The sequence below is a fragment of the Malaclemys terrapin genome, chromosome 1 (assembly GCF_027887155.1).
Source record: "Malaclemys terrapin pileata isolate rMalTer1 chromosome 1, rMalTer1.hap1, whole genome shotgun sequence".
NCBI lineage: Eukaryota > Metazoa > Chordata > Testudines > Emydidae > Malaclemys > Malaclemys terrapin.
Genome location: NC_071505.1, coordinates 31,635,058 through 31,654,863, shown reverse-complemented (window position 1 = coordinate 31,654,863; position 19,806 = coordinate 31,635,058). Strand labels below are relative to the sequence as shown.

At 38.8% G+C, this 19,806-nt stretch overlaps 1 protein-coding gene across 2 annotated transcripts in view; it reads right to left on the bottom strand.

Annotated features, from left to right (window-relative positions):
• The window catches only part of TBC1D22A (TBC1 domain family member 22A), a 446,515-nt gene that overhangs the window by 183,380 nt on the left and 243,329 nt on the right, over positions 1–19,806 (bottom strand). The gene's annotated exons all lie outside the window — the stretch shown is intronic.

The following is a 19,806-nucleotide window of genomic DNA, read 5'->3' as shown; positions in this document are numbered from 1 at the left end:
AAGGATAAAATATGCCATTCCTCAGTGACCAGCTTTCGAAATGTTGACTCTGCTCTTTAAACTTCAGTACATGACAGTTTAATAGCTGGGTTTATCTATGCAAAGTCAGCAGCTGCATGCAGAAGATAATATAGATAGTAATGCTGGAAAGATGCAGTATAACCAAATTACCAGTACTCTACAATTTCCTCAGATTTGTGGGCTCTAATCTTGTCTATCTTTAGAATTTATTTTAAATACAGACAGGCAATATTTGTGTCTTGCTTACGGATTTCAGCTTGCATATTTTGATAAGTCATACGAATTCTGAGATAGCCACACAATTTATACTCCTGTATATTGCAGGGCTTTTGAAAACAAATTATTCTCTCATCAAAATTTAATTTGTACATCTACTAAAGAGAATAGAAAATATTATGCTTTCTTATTTTTCTTTAAATATTAAATTTAAACCTATATAAAATGTTAGCACCTAGCACATTTTAGGTCTTTAAAAATATACATGTGAGGCCACAGCAGTCTTGCTTTCAAATACATATATATGGATCGGATCTGCTAGGACTTGTGCTACAGACTATAAAAGACCACATCTTACTGAGAGTAATTTATATGGATAAAGTGGTGGAAAGTAATTCTGTTTGTGAACTAAATCCATATTCTTCACCAACAGGGTAGATGAAACATCGGTGAAGGATTTGAGAAAATGGGGAAAAAAAACAGAATTTTTTAAAATGTATGACGTGCTCTTACCCAATGACCATATCGCTAGAAATCAAACTTTCAAATAGGCAATATAGCTCAGTAGGGTGACCAGATGTCCCGATTTTATAGGGACAGTCAGGATTTTGGGGTCTTTTTCTTATATAGGCTCCTATTACCCCCACCCCGTCCCGATTTTTCACACTTGCTGTCTGGTCACCCTATAGTTCAGTAATGAAAGAGATACCAACTGGTATAAAGTTAACATGCCAATTCAACAGTGAATACAGGCCAGACCAGACCAGAACTCAACATCTGAATGTCATGCTGAAGGAAGTACTAATATCAAGTTAAAACTGATAGATAAAAGAATAAACTAATTGCACAGTAGCTGGCTAATTGATCTATTTCATGAATATAGACATTCTCTTGGCCACTTCTCTGGAAGAGTAAGTCTTGAATCCTATGGGAATAGGTTCCATTGATACAGGAAGAAACCATCCCCAGACATTTTAAATAAAAAGATTGACAAATGTGCACAAATGCTTACTATCCTCATCTTCACCATTCCCAGGCCCTCGGTTCAAATAATGTGCACGACTGCAGATTAAAGAGAAGATGCAATTATTGCTATTTTGCCCACATTCTAATGGCCAGCTCAGTTATCCAAAAATATATGATAAATGAAGAGGCTTTTTGCTCCAAACTCAGTCCAACAAGTAAGATTCAGAATCTGAGTGGATTCATTAGCCAGCTTCCATGCTGTCTTTTCCTCCTTATAAGGAAGCCAGTTTCTCAGTGATGACAAGAATCTTACATTCCAATTGCAGCCAGTTTCTCTCTTGGCAGGAAAGAAATCAACTTTTTTTAAAAAGAAAAGCAAATACTCTGTGTCACCAGGCACAGTTAGCTTAGGACTTCCCAGACTGAAAAATTTTTTTGAAAAAGATGTTCTGAGATTCAGACAGTATTAGTGTTTGAATAAACACTATTCATTATAAACATGGTTGTTTTTTACTAAAATTTTGCCTCATATTGCTCTTTGGACTTTAACTTGTGGGCTAGTACTTCAAAAAATTAAAGATGCCTGGGTATACAGTATTTTAAGCATATCTAACTCCTTGTTTAAAAAATGAATCTAATTTTTTTGCTTTTGTGAATCCATTATTTTTAGAACACATCCTAAAATCACCTGACAGAATTTTAATTTGCTCTCTGCTGCATGTGCAATTTCAGTTAAGCATAACTAATGTCAAATTCAAAAAGTCTTAAGTTATATTTCTCACTCATTTATGGCATTTTATAAACAAAACAAAACAAACTAAAAATGAAGCACCAGCACTGATGGCAACCAGTAACAATGGCCAGTGTTAAACTAACCAGGGTCCATACTCTAGCCAGATACCAACTCTTGTGTATAACACTACTCATTAGCACATAAACATTCACATATTCATTGGTGTATCACTTTACAAAAGACCCTTTGCTTAATATCAAAGCATTACAACGATTTTTGGTTTATACATTTCTTTGGAGCAAAATTCACTTTTACATAATTCTAGGGCAAATCTTATAACATTGATATATCCACATATGAATATTATTTATTTCAAACCAATATTTAGATTTTAAATGTAGATCTTAAACAAAACATCAAATAACTATCAACTGTGAAAAACAACTCCATCCATAAGAAAACCCAGTATTTAGACTAGGTAGCTGCAATTATCAGTACTCTCTAATCTCCTACCTACACTTCACACACAAGCATACTCCATTTACTAGGTTGAAAAAGAATAATGCACAATAAATAGACTACCAAACAAAATACAATTCTATGTATCAAGAATATCACAAAAACAGTAAAGAATATTATTTGACACAAAATATACTGTTGGTGTTTTATTTATGTGCTTTTAAAAAAACATGGTATTTTGTATGCATTGATGATGTTAAGATTTAAAATATTGGAGACCACTACATTAGAACTACATCTGCCTCATGTGGAACCATTTCAGGTGTTCCTGCAATATGAATAATTTTACATTATTCAATATGTAATACTGCTTCTAATAGAAAACCATACGTAAACAAGCAGGCTCAAACCTTTATTATGTTTAGTTTCTAGAATTCTGACATCAACCATGTTGCAGACTTGTGCAGCTGACTAGCACAAGTCCTAATCACGAAGTCCTACTTAATTAAGCTCTATTTTAAGGACTAAAATCAAGTGCTAGCTCAGAACAAACACTAGATTTAATGGTTTATCTACACAGGGTGTTTAGTCAAGCCAAACTTGAGTTAGTCTGGTCTGAAAAAGCTGAAGTACACAAAAGCAATTCCTTACAGCACAGTACTCTGCACATAATATCAACGCTGGAGTCCTTTTTCAAAGTGTACTAAGTTCAGTGCAAACTGAGTTAGTGTGGTCTACTCTTTGAATACACACAATATTGCAATGCACTAGTCTGGCAGTCCTTCAACTGCTATTCCACACTGATTTGCAGATATCCATGACCAACCTGTCTGTTCAACTATGCCCCCTCCACTGCTCTGGGGTGAAGTTGACCAGATGGTCCCTCTCCTGTTTAAAAGGTGGCATGGTGCCAGGATCTGCTTACGTGCTCCTGGATTCCAATGTATTCGCATTACAGCAATATTACTCCAGCAGCCTTTAAAACAGGCCTCAAGCAGCTGCTTGGACTTGTGCTGAGACCCTAGATCTCCTAACCATCTGAAAAGAAGGGTCAGTACAGCAAGCTTTTGGAGCCAACCCAAGAGAATAAAGATATCTGAACATTGTTAGTCAAAGGTTCGTGCTAGTCACAACCGGGATGCAGACCAGAGCTGGATAAAGAGCAAACAGCTCAGGAGAACCTACATTAAAACCAGGGATGCCAGGAAACAGGCTGTGGAAACAGAACCTATCTATTTTTTGAGGAGCTGGAGAGGATCTTAGAAATTACACCACAACTGAACCAAAAGACATTGTGGACTCTGCCCCAACCTTGAGGACAAGCAGCTAGAATCATCGGAGAAGGAACACGAGGAGGGCAGTGAAGAGCTCTACAGCATCTCTTCAGGATTTAGGATCCTATTGGCAGCCAGGAAGGAAGCTAGCCCAATTCCTAGTCAGAAACCCATCCCGGGACTCAGGAGGCACATCCTATGGAGGGAACCTTGGGGTGTAAATATCAACCTTTACAATTTATTATACAATTAATAAACTATTCAATTTTTTGTATAATTTCAATCAATGGATAATATCAATGTTTATTTTTAAGCATTTTTGTCTATTTTTGTCTATTTAAATTTTCATAATTGCACAAAATTATGGGATATATCAAACAATTATTTAATGACAGTAGAAGACAGTCAATTTTAGTTAAAGCTTTATAACCATTAAAAGAAACTGTCAACATCATATGTCAACATTTTAGGCTTACATCAAACTCTATTAAGTTCTCAAGCAGCATTTTTATTACTTTGCCTATCTGCACATATTTATCATCATCGATGGAAGTATTTTTTGTTGGTTTGGTGAAATCAACTGTGATATTATTGACATGAACTGTGACCTTCTAGATCATTGTTGCAATCAGGGTCCTATGGTTGCACTAGGTCTTGTACAGAGGAGGTCAAGTGGGGTGTCTATGAAAAGGTTGTTTCCTAGTTATGATTATGCTGTCTGTATCATTTTTGTATTTGAGGTTATGAATTTGGCTATGTACTTGTAGCTCAAGGTGTTTGATTCTAAGTAGCCTCAGTGAAGCATTTGGTCAGCTTCTTGAGAATGGGCACTTACTGAGAATAGTCCTATCAAGAAACACTTAACTGACAATGGACTTTGGGAGATGCCCAGCCACATCTGAGCTTTCCTGGGAATGTTCAAACTAACACAAACAATAACAATGGCATCGGCCTGCAAAGAACTGAGTCACGCATAGACATGTGACTTGTCCAGGTGGCTACAAACTCCATCTCGTTGCTGTGACTTTGCACAGAAGAACAAAGGGGTTTCTGCCCAGAAGATATAAAGGCCCTGGAAGCCTCTCCATTTTGTCTTCAGCTGGCTTAAGAGAGGGCCTCTCCACCCCAAAGAGATGCCTGAAAGAAACTGGAACAGTGCACAGTAACTACGGTGGTGTGAGTGATTGCCAGACCCAGACTAGGAAGGTGAAAGAAGCTTACTGGAACATCTCCGAGGGTCAGATTTACCCGCATTCAGTTTCCTACTGTATTAGGCTTAGACTTGTGTGTTTGTGTTTTATTTTGCTTTGTTCTGTCTGTTATTACTTGGAACCACTTATTATTGAACCCAGAGTTAGTGACTAATACCTGGGGGAGCAAACAGCTGTGCATCTCTCTCTATCAGTGTTATAGAAGGCAGACAATTTATGAGTTTACCCTATATAAGCTTTATATAGAGTAAAACGGATTTATTTGGGGTTTGGATCCCATTGGTAACTGGGTGTCTGGATGCTACAGACAGGAACACTTCTTAAGCTGTTTTCAGTTAAGTCTGCAGCTTTGGGGGGCGTGGTTCAGACCCTGGGTCTGAGTTGGAGCAGGCTTGCATGTGTGGCTCAACAAGGCAGGGGTCTGGAGGTCCAAACAGGCAGAGAAAATGGGCTCAGAGGTAGTCTCAGCACATCAGGTGACAGTCCCAAGGGGGTCTCTGTGACTGAACCCATCACATCAACATTTAATGGCATTTACTGATAAAAACAGTCCTTCCAAGCTTAACCATATTGCTGTACCAACTTCTGTTCCGGGTGCCCCACGGCCACAGCCATTTTGGGTGGATGTGAGCTAGGCACCTTTCTGAGTCTCCAGCCCCCACCTCCCTCATCCCACACTCTTGTGAAGCCCCTCCAATACACATTTTCAAAATGGTGGCTACTCCAGCTGCGCAACCTGCTTCTCTTTTGCTAACACCCCAACCACGGACTGTTTACAAATCCCTACCACAGAGGGGACATCATCATCTACTTAGTTTTCTTCCCCTCTCTATCTGTCCTGCCTGATGAACCACCCCACCCTTCCAAACCCTTTCACCTGCTCAAAATGGTGGCCTCCCACAGTATATTAAAAAAATGAAAACATTCAGTTTTGTGAAATTTAGCCGTACATTGAGACAATGGTTACATGAAAAAAAGTGTGGTTAATATCCTCAGTTTACATGAGGCAGACATGGGCATTGCATGACTGTAAAGGTACTAAGTCTACAACTCCCTCCTGAAGTATATATGCCCTGTAACACACATTCATACAGAAAAAGAAGTTTATCTTAGGGATGACACAGTCGTACAGTTCTCAATGGCTTTGCACAGGCTTACATAGAGGAAGACTGGGAGCAGTTAAGGGTTCAAACAAAAAGTGTAGAACCTGATCTATTTTTCTCCACAATTTCAGCATGCCTACAGGGGAAATAAAGCAGAATATAAGACCAGACCTACACTAAAATATTAAGACGACTTAACTAAGTCACTCAGGGATGTGAAAAATGTAAACCCCTCAGTGGCATAGCTACACTGATTTAACCCCCAGTGTAGACAGTGCTAGGTCAATGGTCGAATTAGTCTGTCAATCTAGGGAAGGTGGATTACCTATGTCGATGGGAGAACTCCTCCTGTTGGTGCAGGTAATGTCTACACTGAAGTGCTACTGTGGTGCAGCTGTGCCGCTCTAGCGTTTCAAATGTAGACAAACCCTAAGACTGAGAAATTACTCGAATTTTGTCTACGAGATAACTGCATGGTCACGGTTTCCGGCACAGCTCCCAGTTGCTTCTACTCCTTCAATACTTTGAAGTGGGAGAGTGGACTATCCTGGTCAATAATTTCACAGTATATCTCACTGGTCTGCCCTTCACCTTTTTGAGTAAGGCCATTTTCTGCCTTCTAGTCACCCATCATCATCAAGAATCAGGACAGCCTAAAGGAGATGTAGAGGGGGTTATTATCCAGCTCTTGTCCCACAGCTTAAACTGCAAGGTCAAACCAGGAACAGATTTCCTAACCCCCTCAGCTTCCAAGGCACAACTGTGAACCCAAACAGCATATAGTGCACACCCAAAAAAAATCAAAATCTAGCCCTCCTCATGCACACACTATACCATCTTTGAGACCAGGAAGACCCTCAGGGACAAGTAATCAGAAATCCATGTTTTTTTTAAAAAACCCAAACTACCATAGCCCCTCTGGAATATGAACAATAAACACTTGTTTTGTTTTCCTACTTCCCCAGTCACAACACCTGCAGCAGCCACACTTTCGATGTCAGGGCTCTATCAATGGCTGAGAGGCCGGCTAACCTGAGGGTGAAGAAACAGAAAACTCAGGATGAAATGTTCACAAACCTCTTTACAGACTCCCCAAAAATTTAAAAAAAACAGAGAACTGAAGGTTGTATTTGAGGTAGGAGAGGGGAAAAGACAGGGAGTTAACCAGAGAGAGTACTGCAGTGGCCCGAGATAGCATTGCCATGGCAAAAGACACTGGAGAGAAAGATGAGGAGATGCAAAGACAACTCCTGGAGGCAATCCAGAGGCAGAATGTCCTGTTGCAGCACATGCTGCTAGTGGGCACACAGGCAACCCAGTGCCCTCCACCGGGACTCAGCTACATTCTGCAGGCCCTCGACAATATACGTTCCCCTCTATACCGCTGCAATTGTTTTCCCAGATGCCATTCCCCTTCCTGGACCAAGTTCTTGACAGTGAGAAAAATTACACCGTCATACAATTACAACAATTACACAGCTACAACCCAACTCTTTTGTGCCAATTCACTTGATAACCTTGAGCCCCGACACTCAATGCTGGAAGGCAGAACAGCAAAAGGAGGCAGGACTTTTACTCATCTGTGAATTGGAGCGCCGCTCCCCATTGCAGTGTTCTCCCCTCCACCGCACTTTGTTATTTAAAAGATTTGTTTCATTGTTGCTTTAATTAAAGGTTTATTTTTGGTTTTTATATAATAAATTGTGCTTAATGATTAAAGCAGATAAAATTCATTCAGAGTTAGTTCTGCAGAGGACACAGAAAAAACAAACTTCGCATAAGTCTTAGGGTTTTACAAAAGTATAAAGGCTAGAAACAAGATGAAAATAAGGAGTATCACAATGTTCACTTCTAGCACCCATAAGAAACTGCAGTGCTCACAATCCATTTCCCAACTCCCGCCATCAAGGGATAGCAGCTGGGTGTACAGCTGCACATTTTCAAGCCCAAGACTCAAAGTAAGAGCAATAAGCATCCCCAATAGTATTGTCCTGGCTGTTTCAATCGTGGACACCTTGCTGGCTGCTCAAAACACTGAGCAAGTCTCTGTACTTCAGCCTCCCGCCCATGGTTAAAGCTTTCTCCCCTGCTCTCACAAATATTGGGCAAAATACAACATGTAGCTATAATCTTAGGCAAGATTTTTTTCTGCAGCTTTCAACCTAGCTCATAAATAGTGTCACCTTCCTTGCAGGCAGCCAAAATGCACACTCCACTTTCATTCGACAACTACTGAGATAATAGTAGATAACAGTTCCTTCCTTCTGTCCAAGTTGTCTGTAAATGACTTCATTAGCCAGTGCTAGAAAACTGTGTAATCAACATGTTAGTCAAATATATAAACTAAATACGGTTAAAGATGTGATTATATATAGTACCATAAGAAACTATATAGGGTTTTTTGCTCTTCTCTCTCTCTCCTCTAATGCAGCATTTCAGAACTGAGTTAAAACAGCTTCAGGATCATATAAACCAGGAAACCTGGTTTGTGTGTCTTATTTGTAAAAATCTTGGGGTGTGTAACTAGAAAGGTGAAGCAGAGTGCCATAAGATAATAGTTAATGTCAAATGACTCCCATCCCACCTCCCAACAAGACAAGCTACCAAGTAAAAACCCAATGCCACAAAAACAGACAAGTAAGATAAACACGACTAGATGAAACCAATAGAGTTGACAGCAAAGAATGGATGACAGAAATAGATAAAAGTAAGTTTTAGCAGGATAAGCAAAAATGTACTATTTAGGTTAATTATTAGGATTTATAAATGAGAATGTTTTAATTAGGGAGCTAGAATAAACAGGTACACAGACAAAGAAACTGGGTAAACTGAAGCTGGACAAAGTTATGGAACAAGGGACAAAAGACAGGTGATTGAAAATAGGAGAGTGGAGTAGACACAGGGGAAGAAATAAAGATTTAAAATGAGTTGCCCTGTCCCTAGAAGAGGTACTTGATCAAGTTATCTCTTGCCTTATCTCTTTTTGCATATATGTTTAATATATTGAAATATATCTACCTCATAGAACTGGAAGGGACCTCGAAAGGTCATCGAGTCCAGCCCCCTGCCTTCACTAGCAGGACCAAGTACTGATTTTTGCCCCAGATCCCTAAGTGGCCCCCTGAAGGATTGAACTCACAACCCTGGTTTTAGCAGGCCAATGCTCAAACCACTGAGCTATTCCTCCCCCTGTTTTTGCATATATGTATTCTTAGGTGATAACAGAATTGTCTTAAAATGTACAAAATAAAGGCTAAAAGAAACTGTTTAAGAGTGAATTGAAGTGGATCTCATTTTTCACCCAACACCCGGAAAGCAGAAGATAACCTGGGTCTCCCAGAATAACTGGAGTGACCTGCCCACCATTAACATCAATAGTGATCCTGGGGGCAAAGTCTCCTTTACTCACATACCTGCATGACAATGGCCCCAACCACTGATGTCCATATCCTAATTGGTTTGCTATGAATGGGTAACATTTGGGGTTGGCCAGCTTCCAGATGGCAAAGGTGACCCACTTCTGAACTGGTATGGGGCACCACATGTTGGTAGACCGCCGCTGCAGCTGCAGCTCTGGGCACAGATCTCAGAAACGGTTGCCTTTGCCATCCTGAATTTCTCTCGCAACTGCAGGCCATTCTAGACCAACCAGATCCTTCATAGTCATTGCTGCCAGCATAGTAGTACTGAGCATTATTGAGACCAAGTTGGCCGACGGCAATTAGAAAATTGCACTAGCCCACGCATAAAGAGAAGCAGCATGGAACAGAGAGCAGGAATCGTGGGATTTTTTAAATTTGACCCATTGGCTTCCACTATGCATCTCAGAATGCACAGTGAGAAAAAAATCCCAGAGTGCATACTGCCCAACAGCAAAGTAAAGACAGGGGATAGCCTTCCAGAATACCACTTGCTTAGTATACAGCAAGCTCCCAACATGGACACACAACATTGTGAATTGAAAGATGGCACAGTTGTCCTGTGTGCACTCTATTAGTACAGCATATGTATAATGAACCAAATGTGTCAACTCAGTGAAAACTAAGCCTCCCGGTAGACAATACCTAAGATTCCAAATTAACCTCCAGTTATGAGACATTCTAATTTAATTTTGTTAAATTTTTTGGAAATTTCGTACGTAGTATCATCTTTGCCACATATTGTAGCTACAAGAGTGCCAAAAGTCATCATTTGTTTATCCGTCTGGTAATACTGTATATTGATTCCCTACAGATTTAATAAGAGAACCCAAGTCAAATGACAGGTTTCAGAGGCATAGCCGTGGTAGTCTGTATCAGTAAAAACAATGAGGAGTCCTTGTGGCACCTTAGAGACTAATAAATTTATTTGGGCATAAGCTTTCGTGGGCTATAACCCACTTCATTAGATGCATGGAGTGAAAATACAGTAAGCAGGTATAAATATACAGCAAATGAAAAGATGGGAGTTGCCTTACCAAGTGGGGCATTAGTGCTAATGAGGCCAATTCAATTAGGGTTCACGTGGCTCATTCCCAACAGTTGACAAGGAGGGGTGAATATCAACAGAGGGAATTAGCCTCATTAGCACCACAAAAAGTAATTTTCCCAAATAAAATTTGCCCAAATATATTTGTTAGTCTCTAAGGTACCACAAGGACTCCAAGTCAAATGAGTTAATTACCACTATTAACATCTGGAGAGGGATTTCAGCTGTCAATTTACACTGTCTATGTGGACTTTAGATACGGGGTGATAAACAGATGTAACCAGTGATATATTTTATTATTCTGATAAATTTCATTCTATTACAATAAAAAGTAACAATCAGCCTTAAAATTTAACAACCAGCCTCAAAATAGCTACTGACATTAAAATCTAAAATCAGCCCAAAATAGCTATTAACAATAAAATAATTTTTAAAAAAATTCGGAATCAATAATCATGACATAGCTAAAGAAATAAAACATGGACTTCACTCTATGTCAATTAAAGAATTTAAAAATAAGTTAACATGCAGATCATTAACAATTTTATTTTTCTATCCAAGATATGATCTGAAGGTGAACTAGGAGAATGTGAGTATTTCCAAATCTATTTTGATTCTGTACTACAGTCCAACTAAAAAAAAAAATAAACTCAATCTTTCAAACAATAACAGATGAAAATATACTATTCCCAAATGAATGAAAATCAGGGTTATACTGATGTAAGTTTCATGATTTTTCTGAAGACTTTTCTATCCTTAATTCAATATTTATAGTTTCATGGATTTAAGGTCAGAAGGGACCATTATGATCATCTATTCTGACCTCTTGTATGAGACAGACCACAGAATTTCACACAGTATTTCCTGCATGAGGTCTATAATATCTGGTTGAGATACAGCACATCTTTTGGAAAGACATCCAATTTTCATTTAAAGAATTCAAGCGAAAGACACAACACAACCACCCTTGTAAATTGTTCCACCTGCTAATTACCCTACTGTTAAAATATTTTAACCTTAATTCTAGACCCCAATATTCTGTAAAATAGGCAAAGTATTAGTTTAAATTAGAGAAGATGCCTACATTTTTAATGAACTATTTCTGTCCCTGCTTTTATGAATAATTTGTACTATAAACACTCTTACTTTTCTGAAGTTAATTAGCAAAGAATCTAAAATGCAACTAAACTAAGATCTTGCAATTAATAAATGGACTTCGTTGTTGCAAGGAGGAAGACAATTGGAGAGCCAGCTCTCTGATCTTCTCTGCTCCAGCTCTGAGAATTCCTCATCTGGGGACAGGGCCATTTTATATTTCTGGAAGCCACAAGAGAAAGCATGGAGTATAAATTGGGCTTCTCATTCCAACCACATGCTAAACTATTGAGAACTTTATCCAAGGATTCCTACTTGCTATCTCATAACCATTTTGTGTGGGGGGCTTTGTTGGTGAGCAGCAGAGCTATCCCCAGCTTGTGTTTGAGACTCGGTATTGTGTGAATATTTGCAGCTGTGAAATGTGTGTTAATTGACATTTGATCTTTGATCTCATATTTAGGCTCTCTTACATTACCTTGACAGATGGTTAAATAAAAATGAGGGGTATCTAATTTCCAGTGTGGTTTGAGGTGAGAGATTCACCACTCCCATTGATTAGAAGCAAAACAGCCACATATTTGGCAAGAGTCTTATTTTGATTAGGAGGGTCAAAATTTCCCCATATCCTACATCCAAAGTGATGGTGAAGCTGCCTACCTACCATGCTAGAGATTCCTGTTGTAGCTCTGTAGCCGAGACACCACATTTTCCTATTTCCCTGCTGTCTCAGTGTATCAGCTGCTTCACTCATCTATGACAAGTCTAGATCCCTTTCTTGCTTCATGGATAGGGAGACAGACAAGAAGAGAGAAGTCCTCCTGGGAGAAGGAGGACAGGGGAGTCTTGGGCAATATCAGAAAGAAGGGCAAGGAGTGGGGGAGAAGATGAAGTCAAAGAGGAGACTACTGTCCACCTCCCAAATCACAACATAAGGGATACCATTTTTTCTACTCCCATTCAGCCCTTATGACAAGTGGTTGAAACTATGCTTTTTAAAAACAACCACATATGTTGATGCACCAGCACAATGGAAAATATGGGGCAGAGACCATAGAATTCAATAGGAATTTTGGTTCCTCCTGGTCTAGCAGGAAAGGAACTACGTAACAATCTGAAAACCACCAATTCAGGGGTTATTAAAGTGGATATCTCCTAACCTCCTGCACCCCCTCCTCCAGGAAACACAGCTTAAAGGAGTTGAATTCCCAGTTCCCTCTATGCAGGGAACCCATCTCCTCCCTCACTCCCTCAACACAGGGGTGGCAAGTTTGTATAATTTTTGGTGGTGCCCAGAACAGGTCCAATTCCTCCCTCCCCGCCCCACAACACACACACACACACACCTAAGGCTCTGGGAGGGAGTTTGGGTGCGGGCCCTAGACTGGGGCAAGGGGTTGGGGTGTGGTAGGGGTGAAGGGTCAGGCTCTGGGAGGAAGTTTGGGTGCGGGAGGACTGAGGGGTCAGGCTCTGGGAGGGAGTTTGGGTGCGAGGTGTGGGCTTGGGCTGGGGCAGGGGTGCGGAAGAGGGTGAGGCTCTTACCTCGGTCGGCTCCCGAAAGCGACCCACACACACTTCTGGCAGTGGCTCCTAGGCGGGGTGGGGGAACAGGGGGTCTCTGCGCACTGCTGCCCACAGGCACCGCCCCCACAGCTCCCATTGGCTGCAGTTCCCGGCCAATGGGAGCTGCGAAGTCAGCGCTCGGAGACACCAGTCCCCGTCCAGGGCTGCAGGGACATGCTGGCCACTTCCTGGAGTGGCGCGGAGTGAGGGTGGGCAGGAAGCCGCCTTAGCCCCACTGCACTGCTGGTGGTGGCAGCGGCAGCCCCTGGGTCCTTATAAATTGACCAGGGGCAGCAGACGGGGCCGGTGGGAGAGACCCAGCTCCAAACATTGGTGGAGCCAGGCCCTGAATATTCCTGGAGCACAGGTACCATGGCCTCATATAATTCGCTGCCCCTGCCTCAACAGATACACAAATTAAAACTATGAAACCACAGATCTGCAGGTTATTTCAGGATAGGAGAAAATGGTGCCATCAGACAGTCTTGTGCAAAGAAGAGTAGTCGCTAATATGTCCTGCTGTAAATTCCAAGAACAGGGTTTTTAAAAAGGCCAGGGAAGGGAAATCTCATTGCTGGGCTTAGAGGACCCAACTCTTCCTCTTAGGTAAAAAGCAAAATAAAGGGCTTGTGCCTTGGGCCCAGCAGTCTTGTGTCTATTAGCCTATATGGTCTGGCACTTTGACTGCAGTGAGTGGTTTAAAGCTATCTAACAAATTGTGTTTTAACCAAGTTGTGACCTCTTGTCTTTTACCCAGCTAGTGTTTAGTTTCTACCTATAGTGTGATAATGCTAGCAAAGAGATCCTTAGCAGCATACTTTGTGTATTTCACATTCTGGAGTATTTTTTCCTAGCTAATGAAGAGCTAATACTTCAGCTAATATATGAAAAAAATATACTTCCTTTAAACAAACTAAAGTTTTATAAATTGAAGAATGACAAACAGTGAAAAGGGTTCAGCAAAGATGGTACAGAACAAAATTACCAATCAAATTGTTGGCAAAAGATATTAAAGTACAATGTTCTATGTACCAGAAGCTTTGCTATTTCTCTTTAGAGAACTTAACATTTGATTATTGTGCAGCATCAGGGTCTCTGCATCAGGGAACTGTATATACCTTGGAAAATTATAATTACATGATTTTAACAGCTTTACTGAACTAATATAATAGTGATTCTTGTAAATATTGTAAAATCACAAATCCTCTGAAATAAAAAATTATAATCCCTGGAGCCAGCCAGAGAACAATTTCCTTAGAAGATGACAGGTAAAGATCACTTTGAAGATGCTGCATGTATTGCAATCTAACATGTCCCCTCTTAAACTGGAAAAAGCATACACAAAAAGCTAGATACAGAATCAACCTATTTATAAAGTAAATGTCCAAAATTTGAGAATGAGTACTTGAGAACACCACCAGTTTTTGACATTTTAGTATTTTTCAGTCAATCAATACTGTAGTACTCTAAATAAAATAAAATTTAAAAGAAAGGGCAGTTAAAATTAAAGTTGGAAAATAGGGTGGCAAAGAGTTTAGACAAAATTCTGTCTTCACTTTATACCTGTTGTAAATTCTGTCTTCAGTTATAATAGTTGTAAATCCAGTGTTCATTGAGTTCAGGTATTCTGGATTTCTGGAGCACAACAGAATTTGGTAAAAATGGCATATACAGTCAAATGGACCATTTCTACTTTTTTATATGGCCATTTCTTAGTTTACACTTCAGCCTCACTTCACTCAGAGTAACAGGTACAAGACTGCATATGCAAGTTTGTTGTTTTTTACAAATGGAAAAACAAGCCTAGAGTTATAAAGCAGTTATAATATCCTTTACATAAGTGCTTATAGTTTTAAAGGAGCCCCATCCTGTTTTCGCTCAACAGTGGTAATGTTATGGGACTATGATAGAGTAGAGAACTGTATTAAATTAACAAATTGAGCTGTCAATTAATCTCAGTTAACTCACATGATTAACTCCAAAAAATTAATCGTGATTAAAAACATTAATAGCGATCAGGGTGGATAAAAATCAATGATTTAAAAAAAAATAAAATTCGGATTTTTATTTAAATCGGATTTTTTTGATAAAATGCTTTTTCCAGGAAAAACCCTATCTAAAGATTGTATCTTAATTAAAACTTTATAGCTAAAAGATAGTTCACCATGGAATAGGGATTCTAATTCTATAGTATGAGACAATATATTCATGTAATGTTTAAAAAAAGTTTTGTAAATGAGTTTCAATAGTTCATGGACTAGGGACCCAATTTTATGGGGTTCTAGGGGTTTCTGTATAGATTATTTAGGTTAATCTTTCTAGCTACCCAATGGGATTCAGTGCTCAGTCTAGAAGATACCATCAGAGATGCTTAGTTTTGCAGTTCTCAAACTTTGGATTTGTGTCTCCAGAAATAACATGCTTGTTAGCAGCAAAAATGTTTTTAAATAACTAAATAAATATATAGAGGTGAGAAATAACAGACCTCAACCCTGTTGTTCCTCTGCACATTTTTGTACACAGAGTCAATCCCTTACCTCTCTCTAAAAGTGCAAAGTTTCAAATAGTTCAATGAATAGAAGATTGTTGGGAGCGGAATAGGTCTGGACAAGGAGAAGTCTGGAGATAAATGTGAGAAGGGAGGGACAGGCAGTAGAAACACAAGTGAAACTGTTTGAGCAGCATATTCCAGAAGTCTTGAGGTCTTTCTGAATATAGCCTTCATTCATTTGAGATCTACCATACCATTCTCTCACGAGAAGGGAAAACCTATGTTGGCAGCAGGCCCAGTTTGGGATTATTTTAATGAAGTTCCTCTACCTGTGGGTAAGACAGGCATGCATGAAAAATACAAACAGTGCAACAAAGAAATGCAATAAAACAACATAATGAGAAATGTTCCTTCTCAGGAGGAAGCTGCATTGAAGATGATGAAAGGAACATGTCTGAAACATGCAGGATCTTGAGGTTGGTAAACTTTTTTATTTCATACTTCTTTCTTAAGGACTGCTTGTCTTCCTTCTGGACTATTCTTGAATTCTCACGTTTGAGCAAAAAATATAGTTATTATTCTATGGTACTATAATTTCAGATGCAGTTGTGATAAAAAAATAAATCGCTGAAATAGGCAGATCTTCCTTTTAATATTTCACCTTTAAAGTAGTACTGGGTGTCAGTGAATGCAATGAGTAATACTAAATGAGCAGTATGGTAATAATAATTCAATAACTGCATTGACTTATTTTGTTTAGGAAAATCCACCCTCAACATACAGGATTCTGAAGACTCTCCATCTTCAAGATCACTATCATTTTCTATAGTTTCAGAATTATCTGTCAATGATAGTGTTTCAGTCACATCATGTATGTCACATAGCCACAGTATATCACCTGTAGCACAAAGGAAAAAAAAATCTCCATCATCCAGAAACAACCATAGATAAGTTTGTGATAAGAACCAGCAGATTACAAAAAGAGATAATTGATGAAAAAAATTGCCCAGGTTGTTTATTCAACAAACTCTCCTTTCCATATGATTGAGAACCCACACTTCATTAATATGGTTCAATCATTAAGATCAGGATACAGTCCACCCAACAGAGCAGATGTCGCAGGTAAATTGCTGCATAAAGTGTATGAAAGAGAAACTGAGCAGTGTGCAAAAGGTCTAGAGGGTAAACTTGTTAGCCTGAGTCTTGATGGGTGGAGCAATGACCACAATGATCCTGTTGTATGTGCTTGTGTGACAACAGAAGAAGGGAATGTCTTCCTTACAGAAACAATGGATACATCAGGAAATGCACACACAGAGCAGAATACTAACAAGAAGTAGCAGTAAAAGCTATAACAAACTCTGAAAAAAATTCAAATGTCTAGTATGCAGCTTGGTCACAGACAATGCTGAAAATGCTTCCAAGATAAGAAATTATTTAGAAGAGAGTCCCAAGCTGATAACATACGGTTGCAGTGCTCATTTGATGCATCTTCTAGCCAAAGACTTCAGTGTTCCAGAAATAAAAGCTAATGTTGTTGAAATTGCAAAATACTTTCATAACAACCACTTTGCAGCAGCTGCTCTGAAAAAAGTGGGAGGAACCAAGCTAACTCTCCCACAAGACATGCGATGGAACTCAGTAGTGGACTGTTTTGAGCCCTATATCAAGAACTGGCCTAATCTGATGACAGTCTGTGAACAAAATCGTGAAAAAAATAGATGGCACTGTCACAGCCAAAGTTCTCAACATTGGCCTTAAGAGAAATGTTGAACACATGCTGTGTACCCTGAAGCCTATTTCTGTAGACTTGAACAAAATGTAGGGAAATCGCTGTTTTCTTGTTGACGCTGTTGAAATTTGAAAGGAATTGAGTGAAGTCTTTAAAAGAGAAATATGCAATGACAGAGTAAAATTACAAGCATTAAAAAAACGAATGGGACAAGCACTATCTCCAGCTCATTTTCTTGCAAGTATTCTGAATGCTCGGTACCCAGGGTCAAACCTTAACTGCTGAAGAAGAGAGTTGGCTATGACATGGACATCTGGCAATCATCCCTCCATAATGCCAACTATAATAAACTTCAGAGCTAAGTGGGAAACATTCAAGAAATAGATATTTGCTGATGATGTTTTAAAGAAAGTGAACTGGAGGAAGTCACTTAAGCACTTGGATTCAGAGACAGTTGAAGTGATAATCTCACTTTTAACAGCAGTAGCTTTTTCTGCTGGTGTAGAAAGAATATTTTCTTCCTTTGGACTAATTCATTCCAAATTGAGAAATTGATTGGGACCTGAAAAAGCAGGAAAGCTTGTTTTTCTTTTCCAGATTATGAACAAACAGGAAAATGAAGGTGAAGATGACTGTGTTAGCTGCAGAAGCCAATATTTTAAGTTTCTCATGTTGACCTGGCTGACAGTCTATTAAATTTTTGCTTTTTGTTTAATTTCATTTAACTATTTTAGTTAAAAACAATTTTAACAAAAACAAACCTGATTTAAAAAATCTTGAATGTTTAGCTAAATTCAAAAATTCGTATGCTTGTTTTGTTAAAATATTATATGTTTGCTGTTGAAGAAAAGAATCCAGAATACATAACGTTGTTGTTTTAGTTAAATAAAACCATTTAAATGTCTGTCTGGTGATGTTCGCCTCCTAATACAGCATGGCAAGAAAATCCTCCAAATATTAAAGATTAACATGTTAAATTGGAGATATTTATGAAGTCATTGGGAGGTGAACTATCTGCTTCAATTACCTTTGGTAAATGAAATAACCAAACAATCATTCATTTTCTGATATAGCTGTAAAACTAATCTGAAAAGCTTCCAAAATAAATCACTTAAAAAATGTATAGTGTGTACCTTCTAAAAATGAAACCTACATCTATCTCTGAGTTGTGAAGAATATGTATTAAGGTTATAACAACCAACAAAAATGCACTTTTATGTAGAAATCCATGATTAAATCGAGTCTTCCTGACTGATTTAAATCATGATTTAAATCACCAAATTGATTTAAATCAAATCCATCTTGATTGCGATTAATTGCACTTTTAATCACACTGTTAAACAATAGAATACCAGTTTAAATTTATTATATTTGTGGATGTTTTTCTACATTTTCAAATATATTGAATTCAATTACAACACAGAATACAAAGTGTACATTGCTTACTTTATATTATTTTTATTACAAATATTTGCAATGTAAAAATTATAAAGAAATAGTATTTTTAAATTCACCTCATAAAAGTTCTGAAATGCAATCTCTTTATTGTGAAAGTGTAATTTACAAATGTAGATTTTTTTTTGCTACATAACTGCACTCAGAAACAAAACAAAACAATGTAAAACTTCAAAGCCTAGAAGTCCACTTAGTCCTACTTCTTGTTCAGCCAATTGCTAAGACAAATTTGTTTACAGTTACGGGACATAATGCTGTCCGCTTCTTATTTACAATGTCACCTGAAAGTGAGAACGGGCATTTGCATGGCACTTATATAGCCATCATTGCAAAGTATTTATGTGCCAGACATGCTAAACATGTATTCCCCTTCATGCTTCAACCATCATTCCAGAGGACATGCTTCTATGCTGCTGACACTCAACGCATTTTTTTAAATTAAATTTTGACTGAACTCCTTGGGGGAGAATTGTATGTCTCCTGCTTTATTTTACCCATATTCTGCTATATATTTCATGTTATAGCAATCTCGGATGATGACCCAGCATATGTTGTTTGTTTTAAGAACATTTTCACTGCAGACCTGACAAAACGCAAAGAAGGTACCAATGTCAGATGTCTAAAGATAGCTACAGCACTCAACCCAAGGTTTAAGACTCTAAAGTGCCTTCCAAAATCTGAGAGGGATGAGGTGTGGAGCACGTTTTCAAAAGTCTTAAAAGAGCAACACTCCGGAAACTTCAGAATTGAATCACAAAAAAAGGAAAATCAACGTTCTGCTGGTGGCATCTGACTCAGATGATGAAAATGAATACGCATCGGTCCGCACTGCTTTGGATCATTACTGAGCAGAACCCATCATCGGCATGGACACATGCCCTCTGGAAAAGTGGTTGAAGCATGAAGGGACATATGAATCTTTAGCACATCTGGCACGTAAATATCTTGTGATGCCGGCTGCAACAGTGCCATGCAAACACCTGTGGTCACTTTCAGGTGACACTGTAAACAAGAAGCGGG